The sequence below is a fragment of the Bombina bombina genome, chromosome 7, assembly GCF_027579735.1.
Source record: "Bombina bombina isolate aBomBom1 chromosome 7, aBomBom1.pri, whole genome shotgun sequence".
Lineage (NCBI taxonomy): Eukaryota > Metazoa > Chordata > Amphibia > Anura > Bombinatoridae > Bombina > Bombina bombina.
The window spans coordinates 299,069,266-299,092,237 of record NC_069505.1 but is presented as its reverse complement, the minus strand read 5'-3'; the positions used below and the strand labels follow the sequence as shown (position 1 = coordinate 299,092,237).

The 22,972-nt window shown below is 34.6% G+C and overlaps 1 protein-coding gene across 3 annotated transcripts in view; it reads right to left on the bottom strand.

Moving 5' to 3' along the window:
- PDZRN3 (PDZ domain containing ring finger 3) overlaps positions 1–22,972 on the bottom strand; it is a 346,386-nt gene that overhangs the window by 284,848 nt on the left and 38,566 nt on the right. The window contains exon 1 of one of the 3 annotated variants that reach the window (XM_053720883.1): positions 6,641–6,839. The exons of the other annotated variants lie outside the window; for them this stretch is intronic. The gene's annotated coding sequence lies outside the window, so the exon portion shown is untranslated. Of the gene's footprint in view, positions 1–6,640; positions 6,840–22,972 lie in introns of those variants that run through there. 3 annotated transcript variants of the gene reach the window in all.

Below are 22,972 nucleotides of genomic sequence, written 5' to 3'. Positions count from 1 at the left end.
TCACATTTTTTTCATCACTTTCCTTCTTTTGTCACTGACAGCCAAGTAAAAAAAAAAAATTTTTATCATCAAAGTAAACAGTTTTTATTTTTTTTAATCAACAAAGAGTTTAGTCCATGCTTGAAATCTATGGTTTTATGACAGTAAGTATGACACAGATATTATATTCAAGAACAAAGCTAAGTCTCATCACCCGAGTCTGCAACCTATGCTTAGACATGAAGAATGCTCTTTAAAATATAAACGGATTAGAAAGTAAAATATTTAAAAGCTAATTTTACTCAGGTATCTCCAGAAAATGTTGCAAACAAATGTTTCTTTCAAGAAACTGAATGTCACAAATACAGATACTGAAATTATATACCAACAATACCAAAACAACGCCATTAAATGACCTTATGAGTAATTAATACCATATCTCACATTATGAAAGCTTCATAATATAAATATGTTTTATATATTCTTGTAGGCTCCTAAATTTGGCAATTTAAAGTGACAGTCAGTATACTGTAAAATTGCTTTTCCCTTAATCTGTTTCCAATTACTTTTTTTTACCATCAGTATAAAGTGTATGAGAATTTTCTTTTTGAGGTTTGTTTGTTTATAAAAGCCCCAACCTAATGAAATGGGTCGAGCTTGTAGGTATAATTATATCTCTTAACTTTATCACATTGTTTACATATACATGCTTCTTTATCTTATTTCTGTCCATAAACCAAAGACCAATACTTATAGAAAACAATGGAACATTTTTAATTACCTTATCTCTTCTATACCCCACTGGGAGTGTAATTTCTTCTGCTGGTTGTTTTTACACAGCTTATCTTTAGCTTGGATCTATGACCAGAAACTTTCAGAATTGGTGGGGATACCACAGGCTAAATCAACTAATTCAAATGTCAATATAAGTGTAAAGGAAATGCTTGTAAACTATTTAATATACTCTAGCAGATAAAGTGGATCATTGGGAATAAATTAAAGATGAGACTTTTTTTACTTAACGGTCAAGTATGTGGCATGTGCTATAGAGATATTAATTCTCCATGATTTTCTTTAATTATGACCTGTTTTATTATTTTCTAAAATATTTGTTTGTTTGATTTTCATGGCTGGCTCCTAGACCTATAAGTTCTTCACTCTCTGCACTGCCTGTCTTTTGCAGCTCTGTAGCAGTATCCTCGTTCAATATACTGTATGTCATGGGACGCACAGGGTTCTCTATTTATTTCATGCCTTTTCAAAACAAGATTTTCTATGAGAGAGGAAAAATATATTCAATATCACAGAGGGTCTTAATCAAAATGGTGCATTAACATCAAATCAAAATCATCGTCATTTAAAGGGACATGGGACTCCATTATGTATATAAAAGGGCAGTTAAACAATATTATAAATTAACAGGTAGTGTCTCTATTGCTCACTGGATGACAGGGACAACTCCCACATAAATCCCACATATAGTGGTCTCTTATTCAGCAAAGGAAAATATTTGAGTAGAAAGTAAGTATGATCCTTGTGATAATATTTCATTAGAACATGTCAATTTTGAATTACTGACCCTAGATAACTATCTGTATATAAGTAAAGTCCTGATTGGTGGTCATGTGCACAGCTCATGCTACTGCTGCTCCTGATTGGCTAAATAGTCAAGTTCTGCTCACTTTCTGAGCAAGAGTTTACCGCTGTCTTCATTAAAGGGACAGTCTAGTCAAAAATAAACTTTCATGATTCAGAAAGGGGAATGCCATTTTAAACCTTTCCAATTTACTTTTATCATCACTTTTGCTTTCTTCTCTTGGTATTCTTAGTTGAAAGCTAAACCTAAGTAGGCCGTATGCTAATTTTTTAGCCCTTGAAGGCCGCCTCTTGAATGCATTTTGACAGTTTTTCATAACTAGAAGGCTAGTTAGTTCATGTGTGTCATATATATAACATTGTGCTCACGCACGTGGAGTTACCTAGGAGTCAGCACTCATTGGCTAAAATGCATGTCTGTCAAAAGAACTAAAATAAGGGGGCAGTCTGCAGAGGAATAAATACAAGGTAATCACAGAGGTTAAAAGTACATTAATATATATATGCAAAACTGGGGAATGGGCAATAATGGGCAATAAAGGGATTATCTATTTTTTTAAACAATAAAAATTCTGGTATAGACTGTCCCTTTAACCCCTTTGACAGAGTTAAACACCTAATGAACAAGGGTCAGTATAGGAAAAATTGCATGCCACTCACACAAACTAGAAGCTTACAAATAAATATAAAATGGAGGCGCAAGTTACATATTTTTATGCAGAATAAATAAAAAGTTATAAAAAATACATTTTAGGGTTTGCCAATCCCAAATACAGAGAACAGATAAATGCTAATTTGTGCTTCTTTACAACAAACACATTAGTAAACACTTGGGGGGTGATTTATCAGGGGCCGAATGGCCCCTGATACTGTGCGAGCCTTCAGCCTCACTGGAAACAGCAGTTATGAAGCAGCGGTCTTAAGACCGCTGCTCCATAACTGGTCCGCTGCCTCTGAGTTGATTGACGCCCCCTGCTAGCGGCCGCGAATCTGCAGGGGGCGGCATTGCACAAACAGTTCACAAGAACTGCTTGTGCAATAATAAATGCTGAGTGGATCATGTCAGACAAACCGATGATAAATCGGCCCCTTGGTCTACTCTATTCACAGGGTAGGGTCACATCTTATGTGATTGACTCTCTTTATATCTATTGTGAGGAAGGAATGCAAAAGATATGGCCCATCCAACAACACAATCTCTCACCAATACGACCCCTAACAACACACGCTTCCAGCATCAGTTGTGTTAACACTGCATAGAAATGAAAGCAATCAACATGACTTGTACAAAGAAACAACGCTAATCACATGATGACACGTTATTGATCGTGAACATGTCATGGCTGGGAAGACATCTTTATCAAACCAAGAGAGAGCATTGCTTATCAGACTTCCAGCTGACATTGTCTCCTAGAAATGAACCATTCAGCAGAATGTCCAGCTGACATTGTCTCCTAGAAATGAACCATTAATTTGGCATTGTATATCTTCCTGTATATCTTCCTCTGGCCTCATACATCAGCTGCTTGATTCAGACTCATAGTTTAAGTTTGGTTATGCCTTGTCTGAGATGAGTAATGGTGCAGCTACCTGAATATGGAGAGGTGACGCCGGAATGCACAACATATGTGTCATATTTATCATTTATAATTTGGAGGTGAGAAGGGAAAAATGTGATTTTACAGAGATGGTGTTTTTTTTTGTTTTTTTGTTTTTAAATAATTGCCAGAAGAATGATGAGCCAGGATTTGAAACTGAAGCAAACTAAGTTCTTTATTAAATGAACAATAAAGTCAAAATTAAAGGGATATGAAACCCAAATGTGTTCTTCCATGATTCAGATAGAGCATGCCATTTTAAGCAACTTTCTAATTTATAGCTATTATCAATTTTTGTGTGCTCTATCTGAATCACGAAAGAAAAAAATGGGTTTCATATCCCTTTAAATTTTCATGATTCAGATAGGTCATGCAATTTTAAACAACATTCCAATTTCCCTTTATCTTCAAATTTGCTTTGTTCTCTTGGTATTCTTAATTGAATGCTAAACCTAGGCTAATTTCTAATTCCTTAAAGGCCACCTCTCATCTCAGTGCATTTTATTAGGTTTTCACAGCTAGACAGTGCTAGTTTGTGTGTGCCATATAGATAGCATTGTGTGCTGACTCCTGTGGAGTAATATATGGGTCCGCAATATTTGTCTGAAATGCAAGTTTGCAAAAAGAACTGAAATAAGGGGGGCAGTCTGCAGAAACTTAGATACAAGGTAGTCATAGAGTTTAAAAGCATATTAATATAACAGTGTTGGTTATGCAAAACTGGGGAATGGGTAATAAAGGGATTATCTATCTTTTTAACCAATAAAAAGTTATAAGTAGACTGTCCCTTAAAGAAAAAAAAGTATTTACAGATGGGTATAATAAAAAAAAAAATTCTTGCATACATTTGGTTCAATCACTTGTTGTTAAAACGGCCATTTATTTAGCATTTTCAAACAAACTCTATCAATATAGAAAAATGTCCTGTTTTTTACATTATTTGAAAACAATATAATTCAATTGACTTCTGTGAAATCCACCTATTTCTCTAAATATCCTTTTGCTGATATGAGGTTGCTTTCCATGATAGCATACAGAGGTCTGCCATATAACACTCAAGACACGTGCACATTTTTCAGCCTATCTCAGTATGCTCTCACAGAAAGGAGATAGGCGTCAGCCAACGATTCCAATATAAAGAGATAAACATGATAATAGAAGCAATTAACACAAAATATCAAACTGTTACAGAACACTGTATCCAATTATAAAAACAATGTCACTATTAGACAAAAAATTCAATTAGTGTAAACCCTGCATATAAATAAATCATTTTTTAAAGGATATATGTCAAAAGAGTTGTTAAAGATGATTGCTAATGACTGTCAAAACAATGCTTTGGACTTATATCCTTTTCAAGAAAATGTTTTAGTAAAGGCACAGTGTACACTAATTGTATTTTTTTTTCTTTTGATAATAGATGCAAAATGGATTTTTTTTTATCACATGATTTATTTGAATCAGGAATGTTTACTTTTGACTTCAATGTCCCTTTAAATAATAGCTCTACTGTTTTCAAAATGGCTGCCTTGCATAGATTTTTAAATTGAGTGTCTCTGCAGTGCCACAGGATATTTTTTTTCCTGGTATATTACTTTCCTTAAAACTGATATTTTAAATGCTGAAATGCAGAATTTTTCAAAGTTGCCATTAGAAAACTTAGAGGAACGTTAAACACCTCAAGATATTAATATAAATTGTTTAATTACATGTACTAAAACAACTTTGCAATTTATTTTTATTATTTATTTTGTTCTCCTTTCCTGCAATTTAATTCTGAATATTATGGGCTTTCCAATTCATGCTAAATATAGAAGTTCAGACACAACTATATTTCACACAGTCATTGGTTGCACACTCTAGTAAGCCATTTATAACCATTCTTAATTGGCCTGAGCAGAAAAGGTAACCTAAGTTACAATATGGCGATGCCCACTGCTTTATAGACATTAGAATCTTAACCTTACTTTTTTCCATATTTAAACAACTAATATAATTTTTAAAAATAAATCTACATATTATTCTCAGGCCAAGCTTTTCTTTGAATACAACATTCAAGCAATTATTTATTTACTGTTCAATGTCCCTTTAATTTTTAGGCTATCTCTTTTAGACAATATATGAAAAATGTCAGGATTAAAGAAATTATTAGGATTTAAGGGACAAATATACAGTCTGTCTTGAACTGAAAGGGTGGGAATGTGAGGGTAAAATAGGAAAGTCATATATAATTACTGAAACAAGGAGGCATTGAAGCTCTGCCTCATTCCTGGAATGAAACTTTCATACCACATTCGTCTGAAGCAAACATTAATATAACTCATTTACTGTGAATCTGTGAACATATAAATACCACATGTTTGTTTTAGCAGTTACAATCTTAAATTATACTAACCCAAATCTGACCAGCCACCAATTATATAAAACAATTATTAAAAGAAACAGTGATAATTGGGGCACCAAGACATAACATATGTTGAAAGGAGAAAAGTAAACAAACAGTAAAAATTATTTATATATACAAAAAGGGGTTATATTAATGTACAGGGTGGTAAAATATATAACACTTAAAAAAAAAACTAGCTATATTTTTTAGGAGCCTATGAGTTTGGCCTTACAAAGTTAGTACCAAAGAAAAAAATATATATAGACTTCCTGCCTTCTGGAATTTTTCCACACTTGAACAGACAGACAGATGGAAATAAAGTAACGTAAATAAGCAAAATTAAAATGCTTTAAAGGGACATAAAACCAAATTTTTTCTTTCAAGATTCAGATAGAGCATACAATTTTTAACTACTTTCCAATTTACTTCTACAATTCAATTTTCTTTGTTTTCTTGTTATCCTTTGTTAAACAGCAGGAAGGTAAAGTTCAGGAGTGTGCATGTATCTGAAGCACAATATGATAGTTGTTTTGAAACAATGTTATACATTAGCAAGAATATTTATATATAGAGCACACTCCTAAAAGTGAATCCACCCTCCTGGGTTATCAGCCTGGGTGCAGAAATGAAATAAATATAGTAGCAAACAAATGCACTCTCAGGTCTTCTTTGTAGTGAGTCAACAACCAAAATTGATTGACGTTTCGGGGTTCATACAGACCCCTTCATCAAAATTCTGATGAAAGGGTCTGTGTGAACCCCGAAAAGTCAATACATTTTGGTTGTTGACTCACTACAAAGAATACCTGAGAGTGCATTTGTTTGTTACTATATATATATATATATATATATATATATATATATATATATATTAGATGTGGAATATCTCAGGCTTTGTGTTTGTGTGTGTGTGTATATATATATATATATATAAAAAAAAAACAAAGAACAATTCCAAGACTAATCAGGCCGCACGTTCAACATTCAGATTTAATTAATTTCATAATATTTTGTCTTAAGAAAATAAATATTATTTAATTAGTCTAAACAATTTGAAAAAAATTGTAGAAAGCCAACTAACTTCTGCCGGGCTACAGATGAAAGGCAAATTGCATAAGATTATAAGTGGCACCCATTAAGTGTTACAACCGACAGTACCACGTTGACCTCTTGATCTCAGCTGATGGATTTGTGCTTCCCTAAATGAAGTTAATGGGACACGTCAGTTACAAGTAGCCTTGTACAGCAGCAATCACATTACTTTAAACACTTCAGATTTAAGGAGTAAAACCCATATAATTGAAAACCAATGAACTCCATTTAAAAAAATTTAACATGCCAGATATATCCTCTGTAATCACAATAAGACTAAAAGTACAAAATGGATTGAAATCAAACTGAATTTGCAGTTTTAGTAAAGATATGTTTTTCCATGTCATATCACGTTGGAGCCCAATGAAAATCATCAACAGAAGTTACAATTTGAAACATCAGCCAATTCAACAGCCCCAAATTACAAAAATGTGATCTTAACCACTTCAAAGTCTTCTCATATTGTAATTGTTGATCTTAACCCCTTGGCTGCCAAGCAAGTCTGAAACACATTATAGAAATGATATACACAGTATAATAGAATTTTGTATTTAGATTTCCAAAGAACTTTTATCATTTACATAATTTTCTAACCATCCTTTATGTAACAAGCATGCATGATCTAAATATAAATAAGTATATATATATATATATATATATATATATATATATATATATATATATATATATATATATGAGAAAGGTGAAGAAAAAGGGCTAAAAATAAAAAGGGTCTCATAAGGATAAAAATGGATATAAAATCCAAGCTAAAACATGGTCTTAGTCAAGTATAGTGTTGGACTCAGAACAAAACTGTAATCAATAATTTGTTGAAGACAGCATAAATGTGCCGAGTTCAGAAACATAAAACTCAATTACTTAAAACTCAATTTTAATTAATAAATATAAGTTAAAACCACAATAAAAAGCACAATTAAAACCTACAACAAAATACTCTTAAATGACATGCAATCCAACTAATTATTTGTAAACAGTTGTTTTCTCTGGGTCCAGGATAACTGGCTTAGACTAACTCGTAGAAAGTATGTGAAAGTCAGTTGCCTGATCGTTTATCCAAAGTGAGCTGAGAGAGATTAGGGATTCCAATACAAAGTGCAGAATACAAGATAAAAAATAAAAAATATATATGATAAAAAATATACAAAATGCAGAGTAAAGAATACAAAGTGCAATATACAACTCAGTATGTGATTATTAGGCCCAATGTTGTGTGTATTTGTCCTAATTTAGATCATCAAATTAAAAAACTACTAGTATATCGTTCCTGTATATAAGCTACCAAAATTTGATGCCTATATGTTGAATAGCTATATTGAAAACGTGCAGTAAATGATCAGTAGTCCACCTTACTGCAAAATCCTTCCTAATATCCAGATAAAAAATGGAGGTACTTATCGGTATATAACTTTTTTGTTGGTGTATAAAATGGAGGAGCCTGAAAAAACAGTCATACAAACTTCCTATTCAATCCTTACTGATGTCCAGATACATTAAAAGTACTTATCTGTATAGAACTTTTTCGTTGGTGTATAAAATGGAAGAGCCTGAAAAAAGGTGTAAACACGCCGGCGTGGTTGGTTTCTGCGAAACCGGAAATGGATCCTGTGTGCTAAACCGGAAGTGACGTCACTGGTGACGCAAATTCTTACGCGTTCCGTGGGTGCTATGCCCACTTCCTATGCGATGATCTAACTTAGGACAAATACACACAACATTGGACCTAATAATCACATACTGAGTTGTATATTGCACTTTGTATTCTTTACTCTGCATTTTGTATATTTTTTATCATATATATTTTTTATTTTTTATCTTGTATTCTACACTTTGTATTGGAATCCCTAATCTCTCTCAGCTCACTTTGGATAAACGATCAGGGAACTGACTTTCACATACTTTCTACGAGTTAGTCTAAGCCAGTTATCCCGGACCCAGAGAAAACAACTGTTTACAAATAATTAGTTGGATTGCAGGTCATTTAAGAGTATTTTGTTGTAGGTTTTTATTGTGGTTTTAACTTATGTTTATTAATTAAAATTGAGTTTTAAGTAATTGAGTTTTATGTTTCTGAACTCGGCACATTTATGTTGTCTTCAACAAATTATTGATTACAGTTTTGTTCTGAGTCCAACACTTGGCCACTTGGCCAAGACCATGTTTTAGTTTGTATTTTATATCCATTTTTATCCTTATGAGGCCCTTTTTAGCGCTTTTTCTTCAACTTTCTCTTTTTAACTTTAACATTCATATTTGATAGTGGTATGAAATATAAACAATAGGATATAGCAGCTTTAAGGTATCTCACCAAAATATTGCTCTGGGAAATAAAAACATACCCAATTATTGGACAGCGCTTAAAAACACACCCTTAACACTTCTTAACTTTGAGATATATATATATATATATATATATATATATATATGTATATATATATATATATATATATATATATAGGATGCTGGAACAAGTGCACTCTCACAGACTGTATCACAAATGCCAGGGTGCTAGAATATGGTTTATAATATAATGTACAGAAGACAGCACTTTCTGGTCTTAAATACAAAAGTAGATTCTGAGGAAGGAGAAGCTTTCCCCGAAACGTCACTACAAATAAATCTACTTTTGTATTTAAGACCAGAGAGTGCTGTCTTCTGTACATTATATATATATATATATATATATATATATATATATATATATATATTTATAGAGAGAGAGAGAAAGATAGATGTATTAGATTGTAAGTCCCCACCGAAATAGGGCCCTCGATTCCTCCTGTATTTATTTGTTTGATAAATGTTGTACTGTCTCTTAAAATTATTGTAACATCATTGTACTTTTATCTTTTGTATCCATGGACAGCGCTAAAGAATTTATTGACGATTTATAAATAAACTATAATAAATAATACTCTCTCTCTATATATATATATATATATATATATATATACAGTGGCGTAGCGTGGGGGGGGCCACAGGGGCGGTTGCCCCGGGCGCAAAATTCTGAGGGGCGCAAAATGCTTGGCTCCCAGCCTCCCCAGTCCCCACCATCTCAAGACAGTAGACAGTCACAGTCCCACTCCCAGCGGCGCTACAGGGAGGCTAAAAAATCTGACAGGCGCCTGCGCCCAGCCGTTCTGTCTCTCAAGTGAACTGTCTACTACTCTGAAGTCAGGACGTGCTGTGTAATGATTTAATTATCATAATTTTATGAGTGTAATCCTATCCAACCGTTACCTGCTGCTAGACTAGTGTTTACGCCACTAGTTAGCACGGTCCACTCCCACTCCCAGCGCACATGTCCGGAGGGAGGAAGAAGTCAGAGCAGCAGAGCCAGAGTGGAGTCAGACTGACTAGCACGCTGCGCCCGCAATGATAAGGTAAGTAGTGTCAACAAAAATGACCAAACTCATCACCAGGTCCGTATCAGAACCAGACCACCAGTGCCACTGCCAGCCAGAATTATAATTACATTATTATAGCCCCTGTTTTTGCCTGGGCCCTGGGGAATAGGGATTGGAAATGGCAACACACGCAAAATGCAGCTTAGCCTCTATCGTTACCCAGGTGACGTCGCAGGGCCAGCTAGCCAGCCAAGTTCCAAAGGACCCAGAGTCACTCTGAGCCAGCCAGCCAGCCAGCCAAATTCCAACTTCCAAAGGACCCAGAGTCTGAGCCAGCCAGCATGCCAGAGCGTGAGAGTGATCTATGCCGCTTTAAAGTGAAAGCTGGTTATTTTATTTCAAATTCATTTTTAACCTGGGTAAAATAAAACATACAAGATGTAGATGATCTACATCTTGTATGTTTTACCCAGGTTAAAAATGAATTTAAAAATAATAATAACTGGCTTTCACTTTAAAGCAGCATAGATCACTCTCACACTCTGGCATGCTGGCTCAGATGTATTTTAAAAATGAAATCCCATGTTTAAATATTAAACCATAAAAAATGTAATTGTTAAGTTTTATATAATGTACTTACTTAATGTATATAATAAAGTAATGGCTGCCTGCAACCATATTGAATCCTAATTTTTAAGGATGAATGTAGAGTTTAGAATTCTATCTATCTATATATATATATATAGTATATATTTTGTTGTTAAATTAAAGCTTTGTTTGTTTTAAAACAAAAACCTGTCTCCTAAGTTGTTGAGCTGTCTCCTAGATTCAAAGCAAATTTGCCAATCCCTACTGTACTGGTGGAAGAGACTCAGTCAGTGCTAATGGATTAGGGGGGCGCAATTCTTGCCTTGCCCTGGGCGCTGAGAAGCCACGCTACGCCACTGTATATATATATATATATATATATATATATGTATATATACAGGGATATAGCATGGTTTGAAGCAGATGTATCTATAAATAAAAATCATTTTTTTTTCTCAATTTTTCTCAAAGAAAGAAATACTGCACCATATCTACATGCTAGCCCAGTCTAAAAGGCTGATCACTCAGATGTGAAAGTAATTTGTATGAAAGGAGTATATAGTTCATGACTGTCAAAACCCCTTGAGTATATAACTTCTGGATGTTTACACTCATGAGGTATATAATTCTTGGATGTGTAACTCCTTGGGGTATACAGCTCACAGAGGTGTATAAAAAATGGGTATATTGTTCCTGGATGTATAAAATATGTGTGAGTACATAACTCCTAAATGCTTAAATTCCTGGGGTATATAAGCTCACGGATGTGAGTGTATGGTGTATTAAGCGTCTGAATGCCTAAATGCCTGGGTACTTCTTGATGCAAAAACTCATGGGATGTATAGATCCTGAATCTGTAAGTAAAACCTGGAGGGATATAGAACATGGATGTGTAAAATCCTTGGGTATCGAACTCCTGGATGTTTACACACCTGGGTGTGGAAACCCAAGGTTATCTAGTTCCTGAATGTGTAAACCCCTGGGGTATATAGTTTCTGGATGCGTCAATTTCTGGCGTATAAAAATGCTGGATGTGTACATTCCTGAGGTATAACAATTCTGGATGTGTAAACCCCTGTGGTGTGTAGTTCCGTAATATCAAAAACCCTGGGGTATGTAGTTATTTGATGTGTAAAATAAATATGAAAAAAATGCAATATCATTCAATTTAATTTTAAATACATAAATAGTACCCATAATGAGTAGAGAGTTACAGGACAAATCAAAACAATTAGAGTAGTAACCAAATGGTTTCCGATGTAGGGGACACCCACTGACTACTTGTACACTCCCCTTTATTGCTAGGACTGAGATTTGGTGACTGTATTCTGCTATTCCCAAATTATCCAATCCTCCCATATATTTTCCAAAAATAAGGGGGGATTTATATTTTGCTTGGATTGTCATTCTACTTATATTCCCCCTCTAGGCCAAAAAACTCTTCCTCATTTTGATTTTTCCTCACTCCCATAAAACCTCGCATAAAACCTTGCTCCTCACTCCCATGAAGCCTCACTCACAAAGAATATATAGTCATATAGTAAGAGACGCTGACCCCTAATATAAAAAAGGATATACAAACACAACTAATACATCTATAAACGCAGCTAGATCCACTTCTCTATTCATTCCTTGAGGTTCTATGGTGCCTAGTGTGTGGATCCAGTTCGTCTCTCTCTGTCTGAGGAGTCTAAGGCGATCCTCACCCCTTTCATTTCTTTTTACATGTTCAATTGCTTTAATATTTAGGTCTCTGCTATCACTTGCATGTACCTCCAGAAAATGGGCTGACACTCCGTGGGTGAGAAGTCCTATTTCTATGTTTCTGAGATGTTTTGTTAGTCTATACTTCACTCTCCTTTTCGTTCTCCCCACATACTTTTTCCCACATAAGCACTCAAGAAGGTAAACCACATTGTTAGATTTACAATTCAACAATTCTTGTACATCATGTAGTTTATCATCTTTGGTGGAATTTTTTTTATTATCTTGATGTATATGTGTACAACATGTGCACCCTGATCTTCCACATTTGTAGAATCATTTTGTGTTTTGCCTCAACCAGTTATTTCTTCCCTTTTCCTTTCTCAGTATACTTGGGGCAACCATGTTCTTTATTGATTGATTTTTCTTGTAGATTACCCTACTATTTTCTGGAATAATCTCCCTTAAGACCGGATATAAAGGTTTAGGATCTGTAAATTCCTGGTGTATAAAGTTTCTGGATCTGTAAATTCCTGGGGTATATAGTTCCTGGATGTGTAAATTCCTGGGGTATAAAGATGCTGGATGCGTAAATTGTGCTTTATCTCACACTCCCTTAGACAGGCCCAAATCAAATTGGTTTTCTTCAAAATGCTGCAAATCAAATAGCTGGTTTAGATATTTTGCAGTATTTTAAAAACCTACAGAAATTACTTTTTTGGCTCTCTAGGGATTGTACGACAAGCAAATTTTTTAACACAAAAGCAAGAAGTGGTTTAACATGGATGGAGGTACTCTGTGATCCTATGGTTTGTATGTAACAGCAGAACCTATGAATGCGTAAAAAGTTAAACATCACCCTGGTAATTTGTCCAGACCTAATAAACCTGAGCTCTCTGTTTAAATTTGCTACTACAGAATGTAAACAAGTGAATAGAGATTTCATTGTCCGTAGAATTTCTCAAATTCCTGGATCAATTGCAAAAGCATCAATTCGGTTTTTCTTGGATTTGTTAAACATCCTACATGTACGAATAAACGGCTACAGAGAAACAGCACATCATTCTACTCTAAGGACTTCCTATTAGAAAGAGCAAAAATAAATTGGTTTATTCATTGATCCCAATTACCACTGAGTATCTTTTTCATTTGTCTGGATTTTAAAAATAAATCTTTATGTATACGATTGTAAAGCATATAATAACTAATATCTCTATCTGGGCTGTCAAAATGTATTGAAGCCTCCTGAATAGCCTTATGTATAATCCAGGTATTTCTGTTATATATATATATATATATACTGTATATATATATATATATATATATATATATATACTGTATATATATATATAAAACACACACACAATGTATATACACATTTCTGTTACTGAATAGTTGCTACCAAATTGGCTGACATTTATTTATATACTGTATATACACATTGCTGTTGTGTTGCTATAGAACAAAAATTCAGAAAAGTCTTAATATTTTTAAAACAAACTAACATCCATTTGCAGGAGCCAATTTGGGCTTTAGTCTGCAGTAGACATGTGCACAGCGCAAACATTTGTTTCAATTGGTTTCGGACCGATTCTGAATTTTTTTAATTTTGTTTTGGATCAATTCGAATTTGTTTCGGATTCATTCGGATTCAAATAAATTTGGATGTGTTCATTTCGGATTCGATTTGTAAATTCGTAAGTTTTGTATGTGTTATGTTGATTCAGATGGTTCCAAGTAACACAAACGGAATTATTTCACTGTTCTCACTAAATCTCACTAAATTACATTTTTATACTGAATTGTGATTAGTCCATGGCCATTCGAATGTAACGAATAAATCTGAACTAATTTGTTTCATTAGTTTCATTGCTAGGGTAAATCGCAAATTCAAATCAATTCGAATCTCTGAATTTGTCGAATTTGTCTGAATTTCGATTCGGGAATGAAACAAAACGCACATGTCTAGTCTGCAGACAACAAGGTTAACCACAGGCATTATGTTAGTATAAAGTACAATGTTTTGCAGAAGCTATCAGTTAATTAGAGATAGATATGTATTAGGGTTAGGCCTGAAAAAAAATTGAAAGTCCTCAATATTCAGAGCTAAATTTCAGGAAAATGGGGCAAAATAAATAATGAACGTATATTGCAAAGTTGTTTCAGCACTGGTATCTAAACATTTTATATACAAGTCTTGAGGGGTTTATATATATATATGTATATATATATATATATATATATATATATATATATATTTATTTATTACTCATTGTTTATTTTCTTAAATTTGTCTCTTCAAACTACACAATTTCCCCTCCCCTGAAAGAGGCTGGTTTGCATACTGCATACTTAGGTGAATCTGTTTTTCTGTCACAAATGAGACCTAATAAACATACTTAAAGGGATATTAAACTTTGGAGATTGTAATATAACATAATGTGTTGTAAAAAAACATACTTTTAAATATTTTGTACCCTTTACTGTAACTCAATTATGAAAATTGTGGGCTATCCAAATTTCTGTTTAAATTGGAAATGTACACTCCAGCTGCTATATTCTGCATATTCACTGGCTGCACACTCTAGTAAACCATTTATAACTATTCCTAATAGGCCTCAGCAGAGAAGGTCACCTTATGGCGCGCCGACCATTGATTTACAGTCACTTGTCCCTTAAAGGGACACTATACCCAAACATTTTTTTACTTGTAGATTTTAATTCTATAATCCTCCTCCCTTTTTTTCTTCTAGTATATATAAATTAAAAGTGATGATAAAAATATATTTCTAAGGAGTTTCATCTTAAAGGGATGCAAACCCCCCCCAAAAATGTTCAGGATTAAGATGTTATGTACAATTTTAAACAACTTTCCAATTTACTTCTATTATCAAATTTGCTTAATTTTCGGGGTATCTTTTGTTGAAGAAGCAGCAATGCACTGCTGGGTGTAATCTCAACACACTGGGTGAGCCAGTGACAAGAGGCTTATATGTGCAGCCACCAATCAGCAGCTAGCTCCCAGTAGTGCCTTACTGCTCCGGAGCCTACTAATGTATGCTTTTCAACAAAGGATACCAAGAAAACAGACAAATAATAACAAAAGTACTTTGAAATTGTATAATCTATCTGAATCATAAAACAATAATTCTGACTATGTACCTTCAAATGTAATAATCAAATGATACATATAATATTCGGATGTTGATATTCAAACTACAGAAACCTTTAAAATGTAGAGCAGATGTCAAGGGGAACATTCATTCAGCAATTCAAATGCCAGAATTCTGACATCCATTATAATGGATGAAGCCATGTGGTCTGAATATACGAACATGAATCTTGGTGTTTCATAGAGGTCTGTCTGAATGAGTTGATAGTGTGTAAATATAATTGCTCTTATTTGTCTTGCTTTGTATTTATCTTCAAATTATTCTTATAAATATTTTGGTTTATGTTTGTGTAAAAAAATTCTGACATTCACTTACAATTGCTTTAAAGCATTTAGTTTTTAAAACCAATATTCAATAAAAGTAAATCATATAACTGTGGTGATTTACTAGGTACAAATCTCTACAAATGTTTTGGATGGCATGCCTTGACATGAATATGTTTTAATAAATCTTATATTGTTTTTCATTGTATTTTATTTTATGTGTTGCATCCAGCGAAGACTTCACTATCTCAGTGTATTGCTTGTTGAGTGACAGCGTTACTGTTGCGACTGACATATATTTTGTGCTACTGACATCAATAACAAATCCCTCTTTCATTTCATTTTGGAGCCTATTTTGGTAACATATAGTACATTAACAAAGATGACAGACGTGTATTAAACAGGGATTTGCTTAAAATAGTTTATTTTGACTTCCCTGAGTATGTTGACTTATAGCGTCTTCACAGATGTAAAAACACGAGTTTCTTTTGTTGTGGCAAGTCCTTAAGGCGTTCTAGGCATTAATACCTAGTATGGGTTTATAAGAAGTGTGTAAATACAATTTGGAAAGGTTTCCTTTTTTTGTGAGTATCGAACTTTGGAAGGATATATAAACCCTACTGTCTTGGGCTGTGTTCCAGTATACGTCTACTAAAAGTTATATTGCTTGAAAACCGAATCTATTTCAAATGGACACTGTGACAACAAAGAAATGAGCTGATCTTAGTACTAGGTGAGATGAGATCTAGCTTGCGCAAGCAAAACTCATTTTTATAAAGTTTTAATTTAAAGGGATATACCAGCCAAAATTAAAATCCAAATAGATACATTTCAGTTTTGAATAGAAGCATTTTTGTAATATGCACGTTAGCTAAAAGGCTTCTAATAAACGCTATAGCTGTTTTAAAAGTATATTTAAGCGCACCGGCATTTTCAACACAGCACTTTCATAGAGAGCCTGAAGTGTTTGCACCATATGGTAATGATTCAATGTGTTACTTGCTGATATAATTCAAGCCCCACTGGCACTTTGAGCAGCTGCAGTATTTAAAATGCTGGTGCACAGAGAATATCTAGCTATGCTTCACATGCACATACATACACTAAAACAGTGATAACTTTTACTAGAAGCATTTTTGCCAATACATGTATACTGCAAATATGCTTTTATTCAACAATGTAATTTATCTTTGTGCATTTAAATTTTGACCGGAATGTCTCTTTAAAAGTTTTTTTTTTTCATGATTTAAAAAGAGCATGCTAATTTTAAACAACTCTACAATTTACCGATATTTACAAATTTTCTTCATTCTCTTTTAATATCTAACTAAGTTGAAAACTTTCAGAACACTGAGGTCCCTTTGTCAGGGTAAGGGATATGCATTTAAAAATGACATATGTAAAGCATGAACATTTCTTATGTTGTAGTTGTATGGTCAGAGCTTTGGGAAAGGTTTCACAGGAATGTGTGAAAATGTTTGTGATTCCTGGACATGATTACTTGGATATGCATTACCAAGCAGTAAATACACAGACTGCAGGGTCATGTTGTACCTTATGTGTGAACGTACAACATGATCCTGCACTCTGTTTGCTTGATATAGGGACCTCAGTGTCCTGAAAGCTTGCAACTGTATCCACTATTATTTAGCTATTAAAAAATATCGCCTGTACATCACTTTTGTTATTTTCTTACAAAATAAGTTTTACATTTACACTGGCAAACACAGTACTGCTCTTTCTTTGCATATTTGTTCTCTTGGTATATTTTGTTGAAGAGCAAGTGCATTAGCTCAGGAGTGTGCATGTGGAGAACTATATTGCAGCAGTTTTGCAAGAGCACTAGATGGCAGTACAATGCCCTGCCATGTAATACTCCAGATACCTAACTTGGCATCTCTTCAACAAAATGGGGGGGGGGGGGGGAAGAAATTGGTAATAGAAGTAAATTGGAAACTTTTTTAAAAAATTGTATGCTCTGTCTGAGTAAAAAACAAATTGTTTGGGTTTCATATCCCTTTAATTCTCCTTAGAATGTAACTGTAGATTATATCTGTAAAAAAACAAATAACTTCTGTCAAAGAGGCCAGAGAGCATTGATTGGAATTCAGAACCCTGATCTACAAACAAATTACACATTGATTGGGAGATCAGTGCAGACGCTCATTTATATCTGTCCCTAATTGGTCACAGCAAAGGATATAAAAACAACAATGATGTGTATATAAAAAAAAATCTATTTAAAGTGAAATTAAATAATTATATATATATATATATATATATATATATATATATATATATATATATATATATATATATATATATATTTGTTTTTAAATGCTTGCATAGTATATATCATCAATTAAGTACTGCACTGCAAAATGATCTGTATAAAATAATTGTTTTAAAAGTACATATAACTGCCTTTTTTGTTTAAAAATACAGTATGCTTTGGTTTGCAGTACAGGAAGCGAGGAAGAGAAGAGGGAGGCTGTCTTAGGGAGATAGGAAGGGAAGAGGGAGGCTGCCTAAGAGAGAGAGAAAGGGAAGAGGGGAGCTTTTTAGGGAGAGAGGAAGGGGAGAGGGAGGCTGCCTTAGGGAGAGAGAAAGGGAAGAGGGGAGCTGTCTTAGGGAGAGAGAAAGGGAAGAGGGAGGCTGCCTTAAGGAGAGAGAAAGGGAAGAGGGAGGCTGCCTTAGGGAGAGAGAAAGGGAAGAGGGAGGCTGCCTTAGGGAGAGAGAAAGGGAAGAGGGAGGCTGTCTTAGGGAGAAAGAAAGGGAAGAGGGGAGCTGTCTTAGGGAGAGAGAAAGGGAAGAGGGGAGCTGTCTTAGAGAGAGAGAAAGGGAAGAGGGGAGCTGTCTTAGGGAGAGAGGAAGGGGAGAGGGAGGCTGCCTTAGGGAGAGAGAAAGGGAAGAGGGGAGCTGTCTTAGGGAGAGAGAAAGGGAAGAGGGAGGCTGCCTTAGGGAGAGAGAAAGGGAAGAGGGAGGCTGCCTTAAGGAGAGAGAAAGGGAAGAGGGAGGCTGCCTTATGGAGAGAGAAAGGGAAGAGGGGGACTGCCATAGGGGAAAGTGGAAGGGGGAGAGAAAGTTTGTTGTATGGGAGAGAGAAAGGGGAAAAGGGAAGCTGCTATAGGGAAGGAAGAGGAAGAGTGAGGGTGCCATATGGAATAGAGGAAGGGGAGAGTGAGGGTGCCATAGGGGAGAGAGGATGGAGGAGAGTGAGGGTGCCATAAGGGAGAGAGGATGGGGGAGAGTGAGGGTGCCATAGGGAGAGAGGAAGGGAAGAGGGAGGCTGCCAGAGGGCAGAGAGAAAGGGGGGAAGAAAGGTTGCCATATGGGAGAGAGGAAGGGTGTTCTGTCGAGAACTCCAATTCGTCAAAAACGCCAATCTGACGTCACTTCCGGTGACTCCTTTATTTTAATATCTGTTTTGCCTCTGTCTGGTGGGCCACCGCAGACCCTTTGGCATACAGCCCAAGTAAACCTTGGAGCATGAGGTTTTGCCCCCCTTGAACCCCCCAGGCGGAGGCAAAATAGATAGTGAAGATAGGCGATTACAGAGCCTATCTAATTAGTTGTGAATCCTGTCACTCACAGGACATGGACCAATCAGATCTATGGAAATACCGGAAGTGACGTCAGATTAGAATTTTCGACAGATTGGAGTTATAGACAGAACAAGGGTAAAAGGGAAGCTGCTACAGGGGAGGGAGGGAGGAAGAGGTAGGCTGCTATAGAGGAGAGAGGAAGAGGGAGAGAAAAAAGTAACTACTTTGGGTGGAAAGACTAAAGGTGCCATTGGAGCGGAACTACCATTGGTGCAGCAGGTGCAGCAGCACCAGGGCCCAAATACTTGGGGGGTCATAGCCGCCAGTCTATACATATGAGTGTGCAGAATGTTTACAATCCTAATGCAGGGGAAACTTTTATTAGCGCAGGTTGCAGATCCATCTTACCTATCTATCATCATATAGAGTAGCACGTATATTGTTATTATTGTTTTCTGCTGAGTTACCTTTGGGGCCCCAAAAATAATTTTGCAACAGGACCCTCTGTTGAGTAGGGCCGCTACTGAACAAGAGAGATTGCTTTGATGAGAAAGAAAAATAAAAAGATTGCATTATGGCTCAGGATAATTTGCTACTATATAATATTTAGATTAGATTTAGGCTCCAAAGCCATAATTAAGAGATTTCATGTCTGTCCCAGATGCTAAACAAGCACATACACCCACTAGGCTCCCTGTGTTCTGTACAAGTATGCCGAGCATTGAAGTCATCACACTGTGCCTATATAATTACATGGTAGTTTAGCTATTGGTAAATTAGCTATTATGCACATTGTTATCAGCACATGTCAATGCATCAATATTATAATGTTCAAATTTGTTATACCATTTTACTGGCACATGAATGTCCCTTTGTAAGTATGTTGTCACCAAAAGGGTTAAAAACAAAATTAAATTCAAACAATAAGTGTGTTAACTAGCAGGTCCTGACCAGGATCAAGCTTGTGAATGGCAGCCTCTCCTTATTGGTTCATAAAGTGTGCTGTGCTTAGGAGCACCAATGCCCTGCTACTCTAGAGTGGGAGTTTAGTTATATATTTAAAGGGACAGTGTGCACCAATTTTCATATAACTGCATGTAATAGACACTACTATAAATAAGAATATGCACAGATATTGATCTAAAAATCCAGTTAAAAACCTTTTAAAATCTTACTTAGAAGCTCTCAGTTTAGCACTGTTGATGAGGTTAGGCTGGGACACCCAGTGAAAGGGACTGGGAAAATAAGAGGAGCAGACACCCCCTCCCCTATTCCCTGCATATGAAAAGACAAATAACATAAACAGGAGCCAGCAGGATTCTGTAAACGCGTGTATACATCTGACACTGTGGGGCTTGGTTAGGAGTCTGAAAATCAGCACAATGTTATGTAAAAATAAGCAAATCTATACATTGTTACTAAAACACTACCAGATTGATTTATATAAATGGATCATCTACATAACATTTATACAAAGAAAAATGTAGTGTACAATGTCCCTTTAACCTCTTTGTGGGTGTTAAATTTTTTTGCATTATTAGAAAGTGCTTTAATAAATGACAGCATTTTATTATTAACACATTCTTCACTTTAATAGCCTTATTATTTTAATTCCAACTTTATTTTATTGATAAATAAAAAAAATAATCAGATTTTACGAATCTGTACTTTAGATCTGTAATAAAGAAAAAAAAACAAATCTCTCATTGCAACTGTGCACACCAAAAATACATTAACAGTTGTGTACGTTTAACCCATTAATTCCTAAAGTAATCAATTTCATATGAAATGCATTTGGTCTAATGATTATTTTCAGAGCCCTGCATCACTCATTTCTGTTGTCAACTTTGTAATTCTACTTAGCTGCAAATTTTAGCAGTGGCCTAAATTCACTAAATAGCCAAAAACCTCATGAGCAAGGGAAATAATTTAAATTAGTATTTTTTACGGAACTGATTTTGCTCAATTTTGAGAGTTCCGTTTCCCTTTAGCGAATGATTACAATAGTATAATTAACAAACTGTAGACATTTGACTAACCAGAACATTTTCATTTTCATTGAATTGTCATTTTCAAACAATGCAATTCAGTAATGATACATATGTCCAATGAAATCTAGTTTAGGAGAACAAGGTAGCAACAATCAGAGAGAAACAATCCTAAATAGACCAATGGAAAAGTGACACATCATCACAAACTGACACACTGACAAATTTGAAACTTAACTGCCCACCAGAATGTGTAGAAGACAGACTATGATTTCATATAACTGTGTATTACAACTGAGCCCACATATAAACACATAAATATATATGTATATAAGCATATACATATATATTTATAGTAAAAACAGATTCACCCATTGACATCCATATAAAGGCACTTTAGGTGCCATTTTATTTTTTTTAACACCCCACATCCCCTCACTTTAACCCCTTATAACAGCTTTTAGTAAAATCAGTTATTCTAGCTTATAGTCTCACTTTTAGTAAAATGTGTCATACTAGCTTATAGAGTTACTTTTAGTAAAATGCGTCATACTAGCTTATAGCCTAACTTTTAGTAAAATGCATCATACTAGCTTATTGTCTAACTTTTAGTAAAATGCGTCATACTAGCTTCTAGTCTTACTTTTAGTAAAATGTGTCATACTATCTTATAGCCACACTTTTAGTAAAATGCATCATACTATCTTATAGTCTTACTTTTAGTAAAATGTGTCATACTATTTTATAGTCTCACTTTTAGTAAAATGTGCCATACTAGCTTATAGTCTTACTTTTAGTAAAATGCGTCATACTATCTTATAGTCTCACTTTTAGTAAAATGTGCCATACTAGCTTATAGTCTTACTTTTAGTAAAATGCGTCATACTATCTTATAGTCTCACTTTTAGTAAAATCTGTCATACTAGCTTATAGTCTTACTTTTAGTAAAATGCGTCATATTATCTTATAGTCTCACTTTTAGTAAAATGTGCCATACTAGCTTATAGTCTTACTTTTAGTAAAATGCGTCATACTATCTTATAGTCTCACTTTTAGTAAAATGTGTCATACTAGCTTATAGTCTTACTTTTAGTAAAATGCGTCATACTATCTTATAGTCTCACTTTTAGTAAAATGTGCCATACTAGCTTATAGTCTTACTTTTAGTAAAATGCGTCATACTATCTTATAGTCTCACTTTTAGTAAAATGTGTCATACTAGCGTATAGTTTTACTTTTAGTAAAATGCGTCATACTAGCTTATAGTCTCACTTTTAGTAAAATGCGTCATACTTGCGTATAGTCTTACATTTAGTCAAATGTATCATAATAGCGTATAGTTTTACTTTTAGTAAAATGCGTCAAACTAGCTTATAGTCTCACTTTTAGTAAAATGCGTAATACTTGCTTATAGTCTCACATTTAGTCAAATGCGTCATACTAGCTTATAGTCTTACTTTTAGTAAAATGCTTTATACTTGCTTATAGCCTCACTTTTAGTAAAATGTGTCCTACTAGCTTATAGTCTCACTTTTAAAAAAAAATGCGTCATATTATCTTATAGTCTAACTTTTTGGTAAAAATGTCCTAGGGGCATATTTATCAAGCTCCGTATGGAGCTTCATGCCCTGTATTTCTGACGAGCCTTCAGGCTTGCCGGAAACACAAGTTATGAAGCAGCGGTCTAAAGACCCC